At 43.6% G+C, this 19,076-nt stretch overlaps 1 long non-coding RNA gene and 1 other non-coding gene across 2 annotated transcripts; one reads left to right on the top strand and one right to left on the bottom strand.

Moving 5' to 3' along the window:
• Positions 1-1,218: 1,218 nt before the first annotated feature.
• On the top strand, positions 1,219-1,290 carry LOC112915916 (small nucleolar RNA SNORD93). Its single transcript, XR_003234203.1, has one exon. It is a non-coding gene; the product is annotated as a small nucleolar RNA SNORD93 (small nucleolar RNA).
• A 10,451-nt stretch (positions 1,291-11,741) lies between these two features.
• Positions 11,742-16,730, bottom strand: LOC140599729 (uncharacterized). The gene is made up of 3 exons (XR_012002709.1): positions 16,598-16,730; positions 15,768-15,919; positions 11,742-14,336 (listed from the first exon to the last, which is right to left on the bottom strand). It is a non-coding gene; the product is annotated as an uncharacterized lncRNA (long non-coding RNA).
• Between the last annotated feature and the right edge of the window lie 2,346 nt (positions 16,731-19,076).

Here is a 19,076-nt window from a genome sequence, read left to right on the forward strand (position 1 = left end):
GCACTGGGAGTGGATCTCCTAGGCATCACGAAGTAATCTCCTCTTGAGATGTGAGGCTGGGGGGCTTTACAGGTTTGGCCTACCGTTATTGGAGACCTTTTCACTTGCTAGAAAATACCTAATTTTACTGATTAGGACATTGAGTGGGACATCCATTTTATCATGCTTTTAAAGAGGAAAAAAGGGCAGCCCCGATGGCCCAGCGGTTTGGCGCTGCCTTCACCCCGGGGTGTGATCCTGGAGACCCGGGATCCTGCTTCTCCCTCTGCCTCTCTCTCTCTCTCTCATAAATAAATAAACAAATAAATAAATAAAATCTTTAAAGGAAAAAAAAGTAGCGTTGCAAACTGTGCTGTAGGCACCCCTTTAGCAGCCGTGTGTTTGAGCCCAAAGCCCATGGCCAATTTTCCCTGCTTGGAGTCCCTCAATCTGGTGACTCCCACTATGACACCGGGAAGCACCATGGTCAGGCTGTTTTACAACTGCTTTATGTGTGGGGGATCCCTCTGGGGCCCAACTGTTTCAACATTTCCCTCTGAGACAGAAACATGGGCGGAGAGAGCCAGACAGCATGACAAGGAAGCCGCAGCTTGAGCCAGAGTCTATTTAAGGATTATGGAAACTGAACAGGAGCGGGGACTGTTCTCAACTTGCTAGCTCTGCTCTGGGTAAACAAGTTCCAGGCTTCTTTTGGTTTTTAAATCTGTTTAGAGTTTGTGACAGTGTTTCCTAGGTACAAACTGTTGCCAATAGTAGTTACTTTTTTTTCTAAAATTGCTACTATTCCAAAAAAAAAAAAAAATGCTACTATTCCATGCTAATGTAACAAAGAGATCAAGTTGGAAAGATCCTGGCTGGGGACATTATATTCTATGGAATCCCAGAGGATAGGAGCTTAATTCACTGCTCATTTTACTCCCTGCGGAAAGTTACCAAGGAGATTCCCCGAGTGAGGACGTTTTGGAGAAAGTAGCCTTTTTACAGGAACTCTATTCACAGGGAGCTTTTTATTCATCGGGGGGTAGCTACTAGATAATCACAATAAAAGACACTCTACAAAACAAACAAAAACCCAAACCATAAAAAGCGACATAATTCTTAACGTTGTTCTTCTCACCTTTCTCAGGCTCAGTCCAGTTCAAGATGCTGATGAAGTTCAGGTATGGACCAAATGGAGGGAATTTTGGCTTGAATTATTAAAGAGCTGAATGGAATTCTTGGCCGAGGATGAGAAATCTAATCTGATTGGATATGCTTCTCTGATGGTGTTTAAGGATTTACCTGAGGCCAATGTGATAGGAATTGATTACAAGGTCACATCCCTCCTCCCTTTAGGAAGTATGTTTTAAATAGGAAGGAGGAAAGCCTCTAGAAAACAGGTAATACTTAATTATGTCAAGAAAAGGTTATTTTTTAAATGGATTTTTAAGTAATTGACAATCTTTCGAAGGATCTTTTTCCAATGGTGGCCATTTTGCATTGGAGTCTTCCAGAAGGCTGAGGTGAACTGTTAGCTTTGGTAAGATAGGATTTGGTTAAACATTCACCTTTATGTCAGAACGTTGCTAAATCTGAGCTGTGAGCCCTGAGTTGACAATACATAGTATGTTAGGGAATTCTGTTTACTTAATTTGCATCGCTTTTGTAAACATGGTCTAGAAACTTGTTTATTTTCTTAACAGCACATCTTATTTGGTACTTGCTGATCTAACTGCCTGCTGTGTTACTTCTCTTACAGGGCTGGTGCTTGAAAGACAATTGGGGTGCTTGAAAGAAGCTTTTCAAGTAGAAAAAAGTGTATTTGAACATGTAATTGATACATAGAAGCTTTTGCTTTCCATGTCCCTCTTGTGGTAGTAGCAGGGGTGAATTTTGTGATGACAATTATCTCTAAAAACCTATCCCTACCTGCCCCCATAGAGAATTTTGTAGAATATAGTTTATTATTTAAAGTAGTCTTTCTACCAACCAACCAGCCCCAGCCTGAAGATTGGCATAAGAACCAGACAAGCTATTCTACAACTGAAATCTTATTCTTTTGATTTGTCCTGAAGATGTGTTTCAAAGTATCCTTTTAAAAATTTGGTTTTATATGCTTATAGATTTTTCCATAATAGATCATTTTAATGATTAAATTTTGATCCTTTTGACAGAATCAGTGGATTCTCAAAGATCAGCGAAGGGTTGGTTACAAAGGGGCATGAGGGAGCTTTGAGGAAATGTTCCATATCTTGTCTATGGTAGTGATTTGTCAAATTTGGGAGTGAGTTTTGCCACATGTAAATTACACTTCAATAAATTGTGACTTTTAAAACTTTCCTGGTATTTTAATAACCTTTCCAATGAAATCTCTGGCAAGACAGTTTTGGATCAGCACTTGAATGATTTCCTGAGATGTTAAAAGTGGCAAAAACATCAAAATCATTTTGGGGATATAAGTCACCTAAATGACTTGTGCATGTAATAAATACCTGAGAAACAGAATCAAAGGTTTATGTTAACTACCCATCAAGGTTATAAAATTTCTCCTTATGAATCTTTCAGGCACTAACATATTCCTTGTTGTCTTTTTTTAGTTTTAAAGGTTTTTTTTTTTTAAGATTTTATTTATTCATGAGAGACACAGAAGCAGAGACATAGGCAGAGGGAGAAGCAGGCTCCCTGTGGGGAGCCCAGTGTGGGACGTGATGCTGGGACCCCCGGATCACGCCTTGAGCTGAAGGCCAACACTCAACCACTGAGCCACACAGGTGTCCCTTCCTTGTTTTAACAGCTGCATCTTAAGTCAGCAGTCAGGCACTTCACCCAATCTCTGGACAGTCCCTTCTAGTGGCCACAGGATGGCAGAGTAAGGAGTATGAAATTTCTATTAACGTTTCTATGCCCTGTAGCTTTGGTTGGCACTACTTTGGGTTTCTTATAGCTTTGTTTCTACACTGTCAGTGTCCCATTCTAAGAAAATTGAGAATCGCCTTGACTGACCCTGACTAGGCTGGGAATGTGGGAAATGAAGTGAGGCTTTAGCTGCTGAGTAATTGGGCTTGGGTTGGATCTCAAAGTGTGATGCATAAGCCACATGGTTTACTCCTGAAGAGTCTAAACTCTCCCTTTTCCTCAAGGGATATTCAAGGATGCTTTTGAAAGGAAGGATGGGCCAAGTATTGGTTGTGAGTCATTGTTCTTCACTGTAGGTAATAAGTAGTTGTAACCACAGAGCCTGTGGAGACCTGCCCCCCCCTCCACCATGTGTACTGAGGGCTGTGATGCCATCTCGCCTGCAGGCCCAAGCAATACCCTTTAGATGCCTGTGTGCTTCCAGGTTTGATACATTCTCTTCTGTCTCCCATCCCCTTCCCTCTATGATAGCAATACAGTTGCCCAACACCTTGGTTAAATAAATCTAGCATACAGCAAGGAAGATGGGATTAGGAGTTGGAGCCGTCCCACAGTTCTGCAGAGTCAGCTCGCCCTCCTTGGCACAGCACATGCCTGCATGCTGAGCAGAGCTAAAGCGAGAGTGGGACTATGCCAATAGGACTATTCAACTACCAGCCATTTTGTGCTCAAGTGCCCTGAGAAGTGAAGAAACTTTGGAGTTGAGTGAAAAGTTCTCAAAGGGTTTATTAATTCCAAGGAGGAGGTTGGGCTTGAAGAGAATCTTTAATCCTATAAAAGAAAAAGTAATAAGGATATAACTTTATGCTAATGGTAATGTAACTGAACGTAAGAATTCCAGTCACTATCTTCCCCAGATGTGACATGCCCAGTATCATGGGAATGCTGTTGCTTATGTTGGTTCAGGTAGATTGAGTCACGTAATTGGATTTCAAGAATGGGCATATCCCGTTTTTGACGTAGGCACTCTACAGTACTCTTAAGCTCTGACTACAAGTAGTTTCTTGTTCTTAAAAGCAAGCAAATCTCTGTAGTTCAAGTGAATATTCCAAACTAAGTATTTTTGAGGTTTCTAAAACCTTAAATATTTTCATAATCTGGCAAATAGTCACTGCTTCTCTTGTGTGTGAAATCCTGTGATAGATGATTCCTGCCTTTATGGTGTTTGCACAATGTGACTTCTACATATCACTATGTAAGATGAAGCCAGTTAGAATATGCCCCAGTCAACTTCTGTTATAAGGAATAACTTCGTATCTGAGTCAATATCTGAAAGATCCAATTGTTAGGACAAACTCTGAAGAGGCTGTTATATCTATTTTTACACAACACACATCACTACCACATTCCTGGAATGATTTAGGGCTTCTAAACAAACAGCAAACAATACAATAATTAGAAGAGGGGATAAAAGCCCAGCAAGAAGAGAGCAGGATTATAAAACCAAGCCATTAGACCTCATGCATTAGGCTCCTGCCAATTTGGCTCTGAGCCTCCTAGGAGCTGGAGGAAAGAGCCAATTGGCAAATTTGTCATTAGGCACTTGAATATAAACTTAAAATGGAGGAGGAGGAAGTGGGGCCATTTGCATTCTAAGCTCCCTGGAACCAAAATGAAAAGATGTTTTTCTTCCCTTCAAGATCTCAAGTACCTTGAAGGGAAAAGTAGAACAGAAAAGGTGGAAGGGGAGGAGGGCGGGTGTTGGAGGGGAATGGGTGACGGGCACTGAGGTGGACACTTGACGGGATGAGCACTGGGTGTTTTTCTGTATGTTGGTAAATTGAACACCAATAAAAATTAATTAAAAAAAAAGAAAAGAAAAGAAAAGGTGTCCGCATAACTAAACAAGGATTTAGAGATCAAGGAGACTAACGAATTTGACTCAGAATAGTGAGGTCAGTCACTGGTGACCCCAGCTCATTGTCAAACCAAAGGGATAACACCTCTGGAGGAAAAAAAAAGCCATGTTGAGATTGTGTAAATAGACAGCTAGATATGTGTTGGAAAGGCTTATTTTTATTTTGTACTCATAAAGTTTGCCTTTCCAAAATCTACTGCATATTCATGAGCAAGAGTCCTGATTCCAATCTTATAAAATTCTGATTTAGCGCAGACTACAACTGTGACTAGAGGGCCCCCTCGTGGAGCTTATCTACACTGCAAGGGGCTAATTCCTTGTACTCTTCCTCGGTTGCCATTTGCATTTCCAGAAGGACTGCTCCACATCAATCAGTTTCAGAGATAAAGAGATAAAATCCAGTCAAATCAGTTTGATATATGTTACAATGATCTGTTTCTAAGAGCAGAGCAGAACAGTGCAGTTGATGGATCAGAGCCTAATACCATTGATTTTCCAGCTGGACAAATGCCCTGGCATGTTACCCCCATGCAGAATGGAACACATGGTATCATTTATAGACCTTCTGTGATAGAGAAATATGTGGAACTTTGGGAATCATCATAGGGTCCAAACTGCACTCTTAAATGCAGTAGGCACTGACCACATGTCACTTGAGCACTTGAAACCTGGCTATGCCAAACTGACATGCTCTCAGGCATAAAAAACCATCAGCTTTGGAAGAATTCATATAAACAGAGAATGCAAAAAAAATCTCAATTTTAAATTGACTATAAGTTAATTATAATATTTTGTATACTGGGTTAAATAAACTATATTATGAAAATTATGGAAATGCTATTTGCATCATATTTCTGTCAGGTAGTCCTAGTCTAAAACAAGAATCAAAATATTCATGGGGACATGCAGTTAGTGTTTCCAGAGTCCCACGGAGAAAAAGGGGTTGCCATCCTACTATAGGATCTGGAAGAAAGGCAATAGTAAAATTGGCACTCCCAATACAGAATTTACAGGTAAGCAGCTCTTCTTTCCAGGCAGGGAGCAGAAGTATAGAGTCCATGCCACCTAGAAGACTTGATGTAATTCTACCCTCAAGCTAGCACTTGTGGGCATCATAAATAAAAGGCTTAAGGATGTATTTATTAAATACTCTTTTGTCCTAAGACTATGTGCAAGTACTTGTGTGTTCATTAGAATAATAAAGGGCCCAAGGACTTGGTGTACTACATCTTGTCAAAATATAGCCTCCTTAGTGAAGAATCCATATGAAGAACAGTTCTGATTCTCCTTAGTCTCGGAGTGTGTGTGTGTGTGTGTGTGTGTCCATGGCAATGTGTCTTTCATGTTTGATGGAAAGGGAAAGACTGAGGGAAGTGACACCTTAACTATTACCAGAACTTACATAAAATACAATTTTTTAAAGACTATCTTATGTTAGGCAAAATGTTCCACAAAATTCTCCCTTTCCCTCATTTCACTTAGGTCTAAAAAGCTGGTCTGTGTAAAATCCCCTTTGGTAGTTTCCTTACTATTACTAATAATGACTTTATCATTTTGTCTTTTTAAAGAATTATTTATTTAAATTAAGTTTAGTTAACATATAGTGTATTATTAGTTACTGGGGTGAATTTAGTGATTCATCAGTTGCATACAACACCCACTGCTCATTACATCATGTGTCCTCCTTAATGCCCATCACCCAGTTACCCCATCCCCCCACCACCTCCCCTCCAGCAACCTTCAGTTTGTTTCCTAGGGTTCACCATTTCTTAAGTTTGTCTCCCTCTCTGTTTTTATCTTATTTCTCCTACCCTTGCCCTAATTTCATGTTTTGTTTCTTAAATTCCACATATGATTGAAATAATATATTTGTCTTTCTCTGACTTATACTTAGCATAATACCCTCTAGTTCCATCCACATTGTTACAAATGGCAAGAATTCATTCTTTTTATCACTGAGTAATATTCCATTATAAATATATACCACACTGTCTTTTTTTTAAAGATGTGTTTATTTATTCATGAAAGACACAGAAGGAGGCAGAGACATAGGCAGAGGGAGAAGCAGGCTCCTAGGAGCCTGCTTTGGGAGCCCGATTTGGGACTCAATCCCAGAGCCCCAGGATCACACCCGAGCCAAAGGCAAACACTCAACCACTGAGCCACCCAGGAGTCCCAATATACCACATTGTCTTTATCCATTCATCAGTCGATGGACATTTGGACTCTCACCATAGTTTGGCTATTATTGATAATGCTGCTACAAACATTGGGTGCACATGCCCCTTCAAATCAGCATTTTTGTATCGTTTGTGTAAATATGTAGTAGTGCATTTGCTGGGTCATAGGGCAGTTCTATTTTCAACTTCTTGAGGACCTTCCATACTGTTTTCCAGAGTGGCTGCACCAGTTTGCATTCCCACCAATAGTACAAGAGGGTTTCCCTTTCCCTGAATCCTCACCAACACCTGTTGTTTCCTGAGTTGTTAATTTTAGCCATTCTGACTGGTGTGAGGTGGTATCTCATTGTGGTTTTGGTTTATATTTCCCTGATGCCAAGTGATGAGGAGCATTTTTTCATGTGTCTGCTGGCCGTTTGTAGGTGTTCCTTGGAGAAATGTCTGTTCATGTCTTCTGCCCATTTCTTGATTAGATTTTTTTGGGTTTTTGGATGTTAAGTTTGATAAGTTCTTTATAGATTTTGGATATTAGCCCTTTATCTGATAAGACATTTGCAAATCTATTCTGTAGGTTCCTTTTTAGTTTTTTTCCCTTTGCTGTACAAAAACTTTTTATCCTGATGAAGTACCAATAGTTCATTTTTGCCTTTGTTTCCCTTGCCTCTGGAGATGTGTCTCACAAGAAGTTGCTACGGCTAAGGTCACAGAAGTTACTGCCTGTGTTCTCCTGTAGGATTTTGATGGATTCCTGTCTCCTGAAAGACATTTAGGTCTTTCATCCATTTTTTTAGTTTATTTTTGTGTGTGGTATAAGGAAATGGTCCAGTTTCATTCTTTCGCATGTTGCTGTTCAATTTTCCCAACACCATTTGTTGAAGAGACTTTTTTTTTCTCTTGGATATTGTTTCCTGATTTGTCAAAGATCAGCTGACGATAGAGTTGAGGTTCATCATTTTGTCTTTTAACAGAAAGTAGTGGGTTCTTCCCTTGGTTTTCACATTTCTCTTAAGCAGTGATTCTTTAGAGGGGCTGGGGTAGGAGACAATTTTGTCCTCCTTGGGGACCTTTGTATTGTCTGAACATCCTTTGATTCTCACAATTGGGTGCTGAGGGATATTACTGGCATCTTGTGAGCAGAGGCCAGAGATGCTGCAAAATATCCTATAATGCACAGGACAGCCCCCACAAAAAAAGAATTATCTAAACTAAAATGCTAATAGTGCAGAGGTTAAGAAAATATCTTAGAAAATGACATGCCCAACAATGCCAACCTAAGGTGCTACTGATTATGCTCAGGCCAATCCTAAAATGTGACTTTCCCATGCACAGAAAGTTTCTCTGGATTTTGAGGCCTGCAGGCGCTTGTTCACTAGCTTCATTGTTTTCACTTCTTTGTGAACTTATTTATCACAGCACTTACAAAATAGTAATTATTTTAAGCAAGGAACTATATGTATATGGATTTTCTTCTAAGCCTCTCAAAATATAGTTTTAGCATTGATTTTAAGTGGCCAGAAACTCAAAATTTGCTCATCACAAACTTGTGGTTTTCTTTATTTTCTTAAGATTTATTTATTTTAGAGAGACAGTGTATGTGTATACGCCAGTTGGGGGCGGGGGGTGAGGAGAGAGTCTTAAGCTGACTCCATGTGCTGAGCTCTGAGCTGGACATGGGGCTCAATCACACAACCCATGAGATCATGGCCTAAGGCAAAACCAAGAGTCAGACATCCAACCACCTTCGCTACCCAAGTGCCCCCAAAATTGTGGTTTTCTTAACCAGAGGTGGTCAAACTGGAAGTCTTAGCTTGATCACCAAGGCAGAACTTGCCCCAAATCTGCTAAGGGATTGTCAGGTCCCTAGCCAGGCCATAAGAGTCCAAAAACCACCCCAAAATTGTTATAATGATCTATTTCTGTGATAAATAGCTTCAGGCTTCTCAAGGAGCCCTTAACACATCACAAGAACATTCTCAATCCACCTGTAAGACAAAAATACATATCCAAGGAATTGAGACCAAACATCACTGACCATGCTCCACCCTCTCTAAATTTAACATTGACCAAAAGATTCTAATTTTATAATTCAAGGAACAATTAAAACCTGAGAACATTGAATTACTCTGTTGGCAAAGTAAAACAATCCCCTTTAAGTCTGAATCTGAGTTCAGCTAATGGGCACCCCATGAGCAACAGCTCTCTCAAACTACCCATCACTGCAGAGATGCATTGAGTGCAGTTGCTATGAGACGTAGCAGCAGGACAAGGCAGGTGCCCAGTAGCAATGTGGAATTATCACTGCACACAATGTGAGATGGGGCCAGTGTTACTGGAGCTCTGAGCAGTCAGGGGTGCTGCCTACCTCTCAGATTAAAGTGCCCTTCTTTGCTATCTTCTGAGCAGAGCCATTTGTAATCTTATACTTTCTCGCATTAAAAAATATATATGGCATGTGCCCCATGGTTACAAACAGTATGGAGATGGAGACCGGCATGCCAAGGAGATGGAGACCAGCACGGCTGAGGCCGTGGGGCTAGTATGACAAGGACAAAGTGGATGAGGTCCATGAGGTAGTTCACGGGGCTCTGCACACTGTTCACAGCCCCTCACTCTGCTTCTGGAATGTTCTCCTGAAGAAGCTGGGTCACAGTGAGGTCAAAGGACCAGAGACCTACAGACCAGCAGTGTTGGGGGAGAATATAAACAGATATCAGAGACCTCAGTGAGAATCTCAGCTCTGGAACTGAATGGCATTGTCACGTTGGGTAAATGAAGGTTTCCGTGGCTCAGTTTCCTCATCTGGGAAATGGGAAGATTTAGAGCACTATCTCACCGGAGGATTAGATGAGACAGTGTTGTGAGGTGTATAGCCTGACCATCTCTGCGTGGTAGTTACCGTCATAATTTGTGGTATTATAAGTATTTCTTGAATTACCATCACCACAGCATCACTACCTAGCAATATAGCTTCACTCGGGGCGGGGGGGGGGGGTGTTACTTATGCCTCCACTCCAGGGAGCAACATCTTGAGCTTCTAATCTAGTTCCAATTCCAGACTCCCTCTCTTTGCTCCTGGTTTGGCACAGCAGGAATTAGCCTCTCTTTTCCTTGTATCCCTTTCAACCACATAAAGAAGCCCTATTTGGTTACTTCAGAAGCAGCCTCAGGACATGCTATAGAGGCATCAAAGAGGGCAGAAGCCAGCTGTGGTGACGACAGTGCTGTCCTTGAGCGGCAGCACCAGAGCCTCTCGTGCCTGCCTCCACAGGCGCTGCTCCCAGCTTCTGTCTGCCCGGTTGGTTTTCTGGTCAGCTGGCCTTCTAGATTCTCCCTGAGATCCAGCATTGGCTCTGCAGAGGCCTCCTGGTTGCCTGTCCTGATCCCTGGACTTAGCTCTGAACCTCAGAATTATGTGGATTGGATATGCTTGTGTCCTCTGGAATCTGCCTTTGCAAAGCACCGGCCAGGCCTTCCACCTCCTGTGCTGCCCCTGCCACCCTGCTGTAACCTCCACCTGGGGGCCCTGACTAGTCCCCCATCCTCTGAGCTGTGTTGACCAGCATGGTCTCTCAGTCCCTAGGGATGTGGCCTGCCAAAGGCCTTGACCTGGAACTTGCCTGTCAAACCCTCAACAAGCAGAGCTTAGGAAGCATCTGTAAAATGCCCCCTTGACACAGTGGAAGTGCCCAGAAGTGAGGGCCAGTTATTCACTGACAGAATTATTTCTACATTGAGGGCATAAAGAGTTATAGTTCTTAGATTTTTTAAAGATTTATTTATCTTAGAAAGAGCGAGACCATGAGCAGGAGGGGCAGAGGGAGAATGATAGAGAATCTCCCGCAAACCCCGTACTGGCTCTAGCACTCAATGTGGGGCTCCACCTCACGACCCTGAGATCATGACCTGAACCAAAACCAAGAGTCAGATGCTCACCGTGCACCACCCGGTGCCCTTACGGTTCTTAGATCTTAAAAAGCAAAGTGACTTTTGGGCAATGTGCCAAATCTTCTTGTAGCCAGAGTTCTATAACTTAGTTTCCGTCAGAATGGAAACAAATTATTTACTCAACAAATGTCTAGGATGAGCCTGGCCTGGGGATACCTGGTGAAACACCAAGGCTGGCCACAGGCCCCTCGTCCTGGTGAGAGAACCAGTCACCAGATCCGACCATGCTGACCGTGCCAAGCAGCACATAAGACATCCTTTTGGGCCCTGGTGCTTTTAATGTGTGCAGTTTCAACAGCACACAGTCCCAGGGCCATTTAGAATTAAAGATAAAGGGCACCTGTTGGTAGTGAGTGTGCAGGAGCCACGCAGCATCCATTTTGCTGGGCACTGTGGTTCTATGTCACCGCCCAGCCCACACCCCGCCCTTACACAACAATGTTCGTGAAAGCACCAGAAGTACAGCCAACATAGGATAATGGAGATGAGGGTTAATGTTCGTTCTTAACAAGTAGCTCCTATGCTTGTGACTTCCCTGACAGGAACTCTCGTTCTGTCCCCATCTTACGGAAAAGGAAATGGTGACCCAGGGAACTTACGTGAAGCCAATATCATCAGGCAGCCTGGCTCCAGGTCCAGAGCTGTCTCCTTCATGAGTGTCAAGAGTGTTCTGTGTCTCTGGAATCCTCATCCAGGATCAGCAAAAAGAACTGCTATTGCAGTAGAGAAAAGCTGGAAGCCTGTCATGCTAAATGCTTCTCTGGATTATAGGCACTGCCAGTGACATTCCACATTCTCCAAAGGCGATCATTTCCTTTGTGTCAAGAAGAGTCAAGGGGACCCCCACCACCACCACCACCACCTTTTGAACTAAATAGTTTATTATCATCATGTGAACTGCATAAATCTTACATGGTCAGTCTGCTCTCAGTTGTTCATGCAACTAAAGGCCGGAAGTACACGCCAAATACCTTAATAAAAAATAATCCACCTCTCAGGTACCTCACTTAAAATATTTCAGAAATTGATGAAAGAACAGGTTTCTAAGTCAGTCATTTAGAATTGGGAACACAGTTTCTCTCTCTCACACACACACTTCATCAGAGGAATGAGGTTGCCAGGCCAGCCCAAGGTTCCATAACCTCTTGAATCTGATCTACAGAACTCTCATTTCCTCTCTCCCAATGCTCCAAAGCTTTTGTGGGCCAAGGGGTTCTGGGTCTCATGGCAGAAATAAGGAAAACATCCCTCCACTCCTGTTATCTCCCCGCACTGTGGCTCTAGTGGTGAGAAGGTAAAGCTCTGAGCTCCTGGAGCTCGGGGACTTTGCTGAAGCCCAGGACCTAGTGCAGCAGGGGAGGTACACAGAAGAGGCCTGCAGGAAGACTTGTTGAATGAGTGAAGAAGATAGATTTGGTTGTTAATCCACACCTTCCGCTACCCACTACCACACTTTCCACCCTCTCCATTTCTGACCTTGGCTTGGGGAATCCACGGGTGATGAGCTGTGAACTCAGGGAGGGGCTTTGAAGGTGGTGACTTTGGATTTCGGGAAGGGGGCAAGGCTTGGCTGGAAAACTTGATCTCAGGGATTCCATGTCTAAGTGAGGCCCAGGTTCTGCCCAGGTTGGGAATCTGCAGGTCTAATCACAGGGGTCAATAAGCTGTTAAGTGATTTTTATTGCCATCACCATTGATCCCAATATGTCACTGTTGCATTCACAAAGCAACTGATCAAACTTGAAAACAACAATAAAACCCCCTTAGTAAATCAGGTGAGTTCTGGGGTGCCTGGATGGCTCAGTCAGTTAGCATCTGCCTTCAGCTCAGGTCATAATACCAGGGTCCTGGGATGGAGCCCTGCCTCATGCTCCCTGCTCAGTGAGGGGAGTGGGGAGCCTGCTTCTCCCTGTCCTCCCCACTCTTGCTCTCTGTCACTTTCTCTCTGTTAAATAAATAAATAAATTCTTTAAAAAATAAATCAGGTAAGTTCTCATTGCCACATATGAATGGTTAGTGGCAAAGTTCCAAGTCCAAGTTCTTGGGGCCAACAAGCTTGTAGACCTTCAAAGTTAGGCACCTTGTCCTGAGAAAAGATTTCCCTCCCCTCCCCTAAGCATCCAAGGAAGGTTTTGGTGCTACTGAACTGTCCTCTTTCCTGTCTTTCCATCCCAGTTCCACAGAGAAAGAATCCAGGTCAAACTACTCCTTTAACGTAGATGCCATCTATAGCTTTGACATGCCTGATACCTAGGAAATAACTATTCTCACTTCTCCAAATTTCCATGTCCTCACATTTTAGCCTTTGTACAACTGTCTAGCCTAGAGCACTCTTTCTTCATGTCACCTGCTCAGTTTGTTCTTCGGGGATCTCTTAATTGAATCTCTCTCTAGGAATACTAACTCTAACTCCCAAGACCAGGCTTGGTGTCCCTCCTCTGTATTCTCAATTCTCTCCCCCCGCCTCCACAACATAGGTCCTCTTGCTTTGTATTGTTGACTGTTGTTGACTGTTCACTCAATGACCTTCCATCCCAATTGTATGCTCCATGGGGCTAAGAGTGTGTGATTAAACCACTCTTGTATCCCCAGTGTGTAGGACAGTTCTTTTCACATAACATGTTCTAGGTGAATGAACGACAAAGAGTTAACAATGGTACAAGGGTGAGACCATCAAATGCTTCTAAGGTTACCTAACACTATCATAGTCTGCAGAATCCCATGTCTCACCTGACCCACTACTCACCTATCTTGCCAGGACCACACCTGAGAATAACAAGATGATGAAGATGTAAGACTCAGGATGCCTGGGGTCCTGCTTGCCTTCAAACAGAACTGTGTTATTGGTCCAGTGGATGGAAGAGCAATCTGGGAGGATAGGCTGGTTCACGTTTCTTTCAAAGACATAAACATGGACCTGGTCCTCTTTTAGCAACTCATGGTTTGAAGAAGAGGTTTTGCTTAATGAAAGGGAGAAAACAGCCAGATCAAATGGACTTCCAGGAGCAAAGACAGAAAACACACAGAGCGTCAGACAACCTACATGGAGACAGCTGGGTATGATTCCTGTGGCGACCAAGCCAGAGTGCTCCCTGAGCCTGGTGAAGAGCATTGTGCCCATCAGGCCAGAGAGAGCTGATAGGGCCCTGAGGATACTAAGCAGGGAGCCTCCAATCCCTTGGGTAGAGGTGTAGCTAGTGGTGATGCAGTCAAAGCCCAGCACCGTCATGTAGAAGAAGGCCAAACCCAAGCCCACCAGGAAGACAGTCTGCCTGTATGTAGGACACTTCCCACCCCTCGTGGCACATGCGCAGCAGCCTTCAGGGGTTTTGGAGGCAGCAAGGAAGCATAGGTTGTGGCCTGTTGTCCTTCAAGGTTAGACTGGCTATCCTTTAACCCTCCCAAAGTTTTGAGCTTGTTGATGAATCCATCGGTGGTTTCCCCAGAGTCCATTTCACCTGAAATAAAATCCAATAAGCATTATGTCAGTGCCCTGCTCCAATGCCCTCAGCCCAGCCCTGCCCTATGTGCTTCCTTGGTGGGCAACTTCCCTATGGGCGACAATGGCTTCCTAGCCCAAGCGCAGTGTCTTTCTGAGAGTCTCTCCAGCTCCATGAACAGAGGGCAGGCTGTACTGGATGTGCCTGGACATCACACCTCTGGGAACAGCACTTGGCAGAGAAATGCCCCAGTTTGCTTGGCTGTTGGTGGGACAGTTCTGAGGTAAATCCTACACAGTGTCTCACAGGGCCCTAGCAAGACTGAGCCCCGGTCGCAGTAACCTGTGTGCCAATATGCTCTATTTTGGCTCTTCACCCTTCCTGGCCTCATTTCCCACCCCCCTCCATTCTTCCTAGGATCACCTTCCAAGGAGATTAATTTTCATCCCAAATCCTCTCAAGAATTGCTTTGGAGAGAACCCGAATTAAGACACACAGTGAGGTGGGGAAGGCGGCCACTGACAGGAGAGAAAATACAGCAGAGCACGAAAGACAAATTTTTCGTGGCTTGAAACACAGTGATGAACTCTTAAAAATAGTGATGGATGTTTCCTTTGTTTATGTTTCTGAAGAAACAGATACTCGTGAAAAGAAAATGATAATAGCTTTTGGCCTTCCAGGATGGAACAGGCAACGGTTGTAAGCAGATTTAAAAAACAAAGAACCCTTTGTGGGAGCCGTTCAGCATAGATGAAGGCAAGCTCTGGGGGGAAAAAATGACAGGAGTCAGGAGGGCTGTGAAGGAAGGGGAGGGGGTCAGGCTATCAGAACTGTGAGGAGGGGAAAGCTCTTGGTTGTAGAAATAATTTATTGCCAGCACAGCTTGAAAAAAAAAAAAAAAAAAAGCTAATAACAATAACAACACCAATGAAAAACCAGCTAACACAGACTTGTTTCACCACCTGCAGGGAAAAATGGGGTTTTGCAGAGGCGATCTTTCCAGCACAGCAAGCCCGCAATCGGTCCTGCCGCTGTTACTCTTACTGTACAGACAGTGAGACACAGAGTCTGAGTAAAATGGCTCGGCCTGGTTACTCGGCTAAAAGGGACAGAGGGGAAGATACAGCACAATTTATTTATCTATCTCTCTATTTGTACTACTTACCTACCTGTCCATCCATCATTTCAATGCATCTATCTATCTCACTCTATAAAATACATACATTTTATTCATGCAATGAGATCTGGTGTGCTTCACTTGCAAAGCAACTTGAGAGAAAAGATAATTAATTATAAGAAGTCCAGAAAAAGAAACTGATCTCAGAAGCAAGGCCTCAGCTCTGTTATGCCAGGCAAATGGGCAACACTGTCAGCAGGCAAGGAGCTCTTGATCTTGAGGTCATACTTATCGGCAGCCCCCCCCCCTCCCCCGCTTCCTCCCATCTTCACCTTAATGCTAAGGAATCTCTGATTTAAAGACCACTACAGAGGGGCACCTGGTGGCTTAGTCAGTTGAGCATATGACTGTTGATCTCAGCTCAGGTCTTGATCTTGGGTTCATGAATTCAAGCCTCGAATTGGGCTCCATGCTGGATGGGAACCTACTTAAAAAAAAAAAAAAACAGGGTGCCTGGGTGGCTCAGTTGGTTAAGCACCTGCCTTCAGCTCAAGTCATGATCCCAGGGTCCTGGGATCGAGACATGCCTTGGGCTCCCTGCTCAGCAGAGAGTCTGCTTCTCTCTCTCTCCCTCTGCCTGCCTCTCCCCCACTTGTGCTCTCTCTCTGTCAAATAAATAAATAAAATCTTTTAAAACAAACAACCAAAACCCACTGCTGATAGCAGAGATGGTCAATTCATCACGTTGTCTTGACCAAAGAGCAGCCGACACTCTCTGAGATGGTTGTCTTTCTAACTTAGCGTCTTTAAGAAGGAGGATTATGAATGAGAAAGCAAGAAGAAATTTGCCCCCAGAATCATGAAATAGGTTGCACAGGTTAATTACTGCACAGTTCCATGGGAGTGCTACTCACATTGCAGTCTCTCTAAATAAAGACCCTGGAATGAGGCAGTGTACAACCTGTGTAACTGCACGTGACAGCCCCACCAGTGAGATCAACCATATGACCAATGGCATAGTTGGAACCTTCTTATTTTTTCACTGTTTCTAGGCACATTTGCAGACAGAATGTGGAGATTATAATCAGACACGAGCTCTGGAAAGAAGAAATGAAATACATAAAGGAGGAAAAAACAATAGCTGTCTCTGAGTTTACCTTACCTTGAATGTTCTTAGCCTCCTATTGCCTTCCTTGGAAGTGCCCCCTGTTTGTTGCTGGGGTTTTACAGCCAATTGGGGAACTAGCTGATAAACTCTGGACAGAAATAGAAACTCCACAAGAAGTGAAACCAAGTTCCATCCAAGAATGAAACCACAACCGATCACATGAGATGCCCATGTCATCACCTGGCCCACAGACAGGGGAGCAAATATATTGATGATCTGGTCCAGCCGCCGGACGGCTGGGTTCATCCCTGTAAGCGAGAAGGGAACATTGCAACTCAGTGGCTGAGTCCTTCCTCCCAGTGAATTTAACACGGTGCATTTGCTAGGTTTGCTAGCCGTGCACTGGGTAAACTGTGGTGAAAACAGAAATTATCCCTTTCAGTCTAACTATGGATTCTTCATTGGATTTTCAACCTAAAAAAAAGCCTTCAAGATCAGCTCTGTCGAACTTGAACAATTGACAGATGAGTAAGCTAAAAAACAAAACAAAACAAAAAACAGATGAGTAAACTGAAAACAAGGTTGCTTGGAGCTAATTACTCTAACTCCTGTCTCTTGCCTTCTCTTTTCTGTCACATCCCACTATCTTAACAACAACAGCGATATTAACTAGTCATGATGTTATTATGACTGACATGTCAACAAGGGGGAGGAGGACATAGGACAAAAATAGTTGAAAACTTCCTAGTTCTAGGCACCGAGTTCTAAGTCTTCTGCCTACAACCAGCTCATGTCCTCCTCACAACAACTCTAAGAGATCCACCAGGGCTCCATTTTACAAATTAAGAAGTAGAGGCATGAAGAAGTGAACATATTTGCTCAGGGTCACAGAGAAGGTAAGTAAGTGGTGGAGCCAAGGTTCAGGTCCGGGCGGTCTGACTCCAAAGCTTACTCTCTTAGCTATTTCACCATTGCTGAGGAACATGTTTGCAGGATCACTTTAAAAAATCATAGTGAAGGACACCTGGGTGGCTCTGTGGTTGAATGTCTACCTTTGGCTCAGGTTGTGATCTCGGAGTTCTGGGATCTAGTCCTGCCTCGGGCTCCCTGCAGGGAGCCAGCTTCTCCCTCTGCCTGTGTCTCTGCCTCTCTCTGTGTGTCACTCTCATGAATAAATAAATAAAATCTTTTAAAAATCCTAGTGAGCCTCAAAACAGATTCTGTGCTTACTTTTAGATTTCTGTAAGGGTAATTAAGAGAGGCTAGGAAGATTTTCTTTTACCCAGAAACAGAGGACACTCTCAACACCATGTCACCCGGCTTTTATCCACATAGCTGTTTTATTTTGGGTGGTGTTATTTAAGCCACAGTACATCCAAATAAGTGTAGTTTAGAAGAAGACATGATTATAAGGGGCTTCTACTCTTTGTAAGGAGTGTATTTTAATAGACTTCTCCGTGATAGCTTCCTTTATCTTGGCTACCAACTCACCAACATTTTCTAGCAGAGAATACCAATTCCGCAAATATAGGGTTGGACAAGATCTCCAGTTTTTAAGTTGGCAATTTGAATATATCACGATGTGAAGGATCCAAGTTTTAGAAACGGAAGAAAAAAAAAAACAAAGAAGATGCCAGATCCTTCCGTTTAGCTCCATTGTTGAAAAAATTTCTTCCTCTCGCTATCAGTGGTAAGTGATAATCAAGTCACATTTGCGGATGCATTTTTTGTTGGGGGAAGCAGCACCTTATCACCGGCCAGAAGTAAGACATCTTTTAATTCACTTATGTTGCAGGACTAAAATTGCCATGGAACTTCCATAACATATTTTGAGGGGCTTCTCTCCTCAAGGTACAGTTTATATATCTTTTTGATAATAACAATGTCATCCATTTCTGCCTGAGTGCAGATGTAGTGTTAAGTGCTTTACAAATCCCGTTTCTCACAGAATTCTTCTCCACACTGAGTGGGCCTCATCTGGGGTGTGGGTATGAGGCCTATTGTCTCCCATTCTACAGATGAGGAGGAAAGTAGAGTCTGGAGAAGTTAAGTAAATTGCAGCCAGTAAGACAGTAAGAATTTGAATTCAGCTGGATTCAAATCCAGGGCTGTTGGGCTCTGGATGCCTTTCTCTGAAAGGCCACTTTACTGCCCATCTCAGAGCCCTGACTGACTCAGCACTTCTGTTCACTGAGCCAGGCCTGCTTCTCAACTGAACAGAGGACTGGGATGCCCCCATGTGACCCAGGTCACCGGCCAGCTGGCCTCTGTCATCCCTGGTGAGGCTCACAATCCAGTCCTTCTGAGAGGTGATGGCCCGGGCTGCACTGGCCAGCTTCGCCAAGACCTCCAGGGGTGTCACAGCCACGTAGCAGGCCCCCTATGGGGGGTAAAAGTGGGAAACCGAGTTTGGAATCCCTAAAACAGACCTTCTCAGCGCCTTGTGGCATATACCACACTTGCTGATCTGACAGGTCAAGGAACATCCACAAAGCACGCAGAGACCTTTGACAGAAAGACGTTTGATGCAGGT

This window comes from Vulpes vulpes, chromosome 7 (genome assembly GCF_048418805.1).
Source record: "Vulpes vulpes isolate BD-2025 chromosome 7, VulVul3, whole genome shotgun sequence".
Classification (NCBI taxonomy): Eukaryota; Metazoa; Chordata; class Mammalia; order Carnivora; family Canidae; genus Vulpes; species Vulpes vulpes.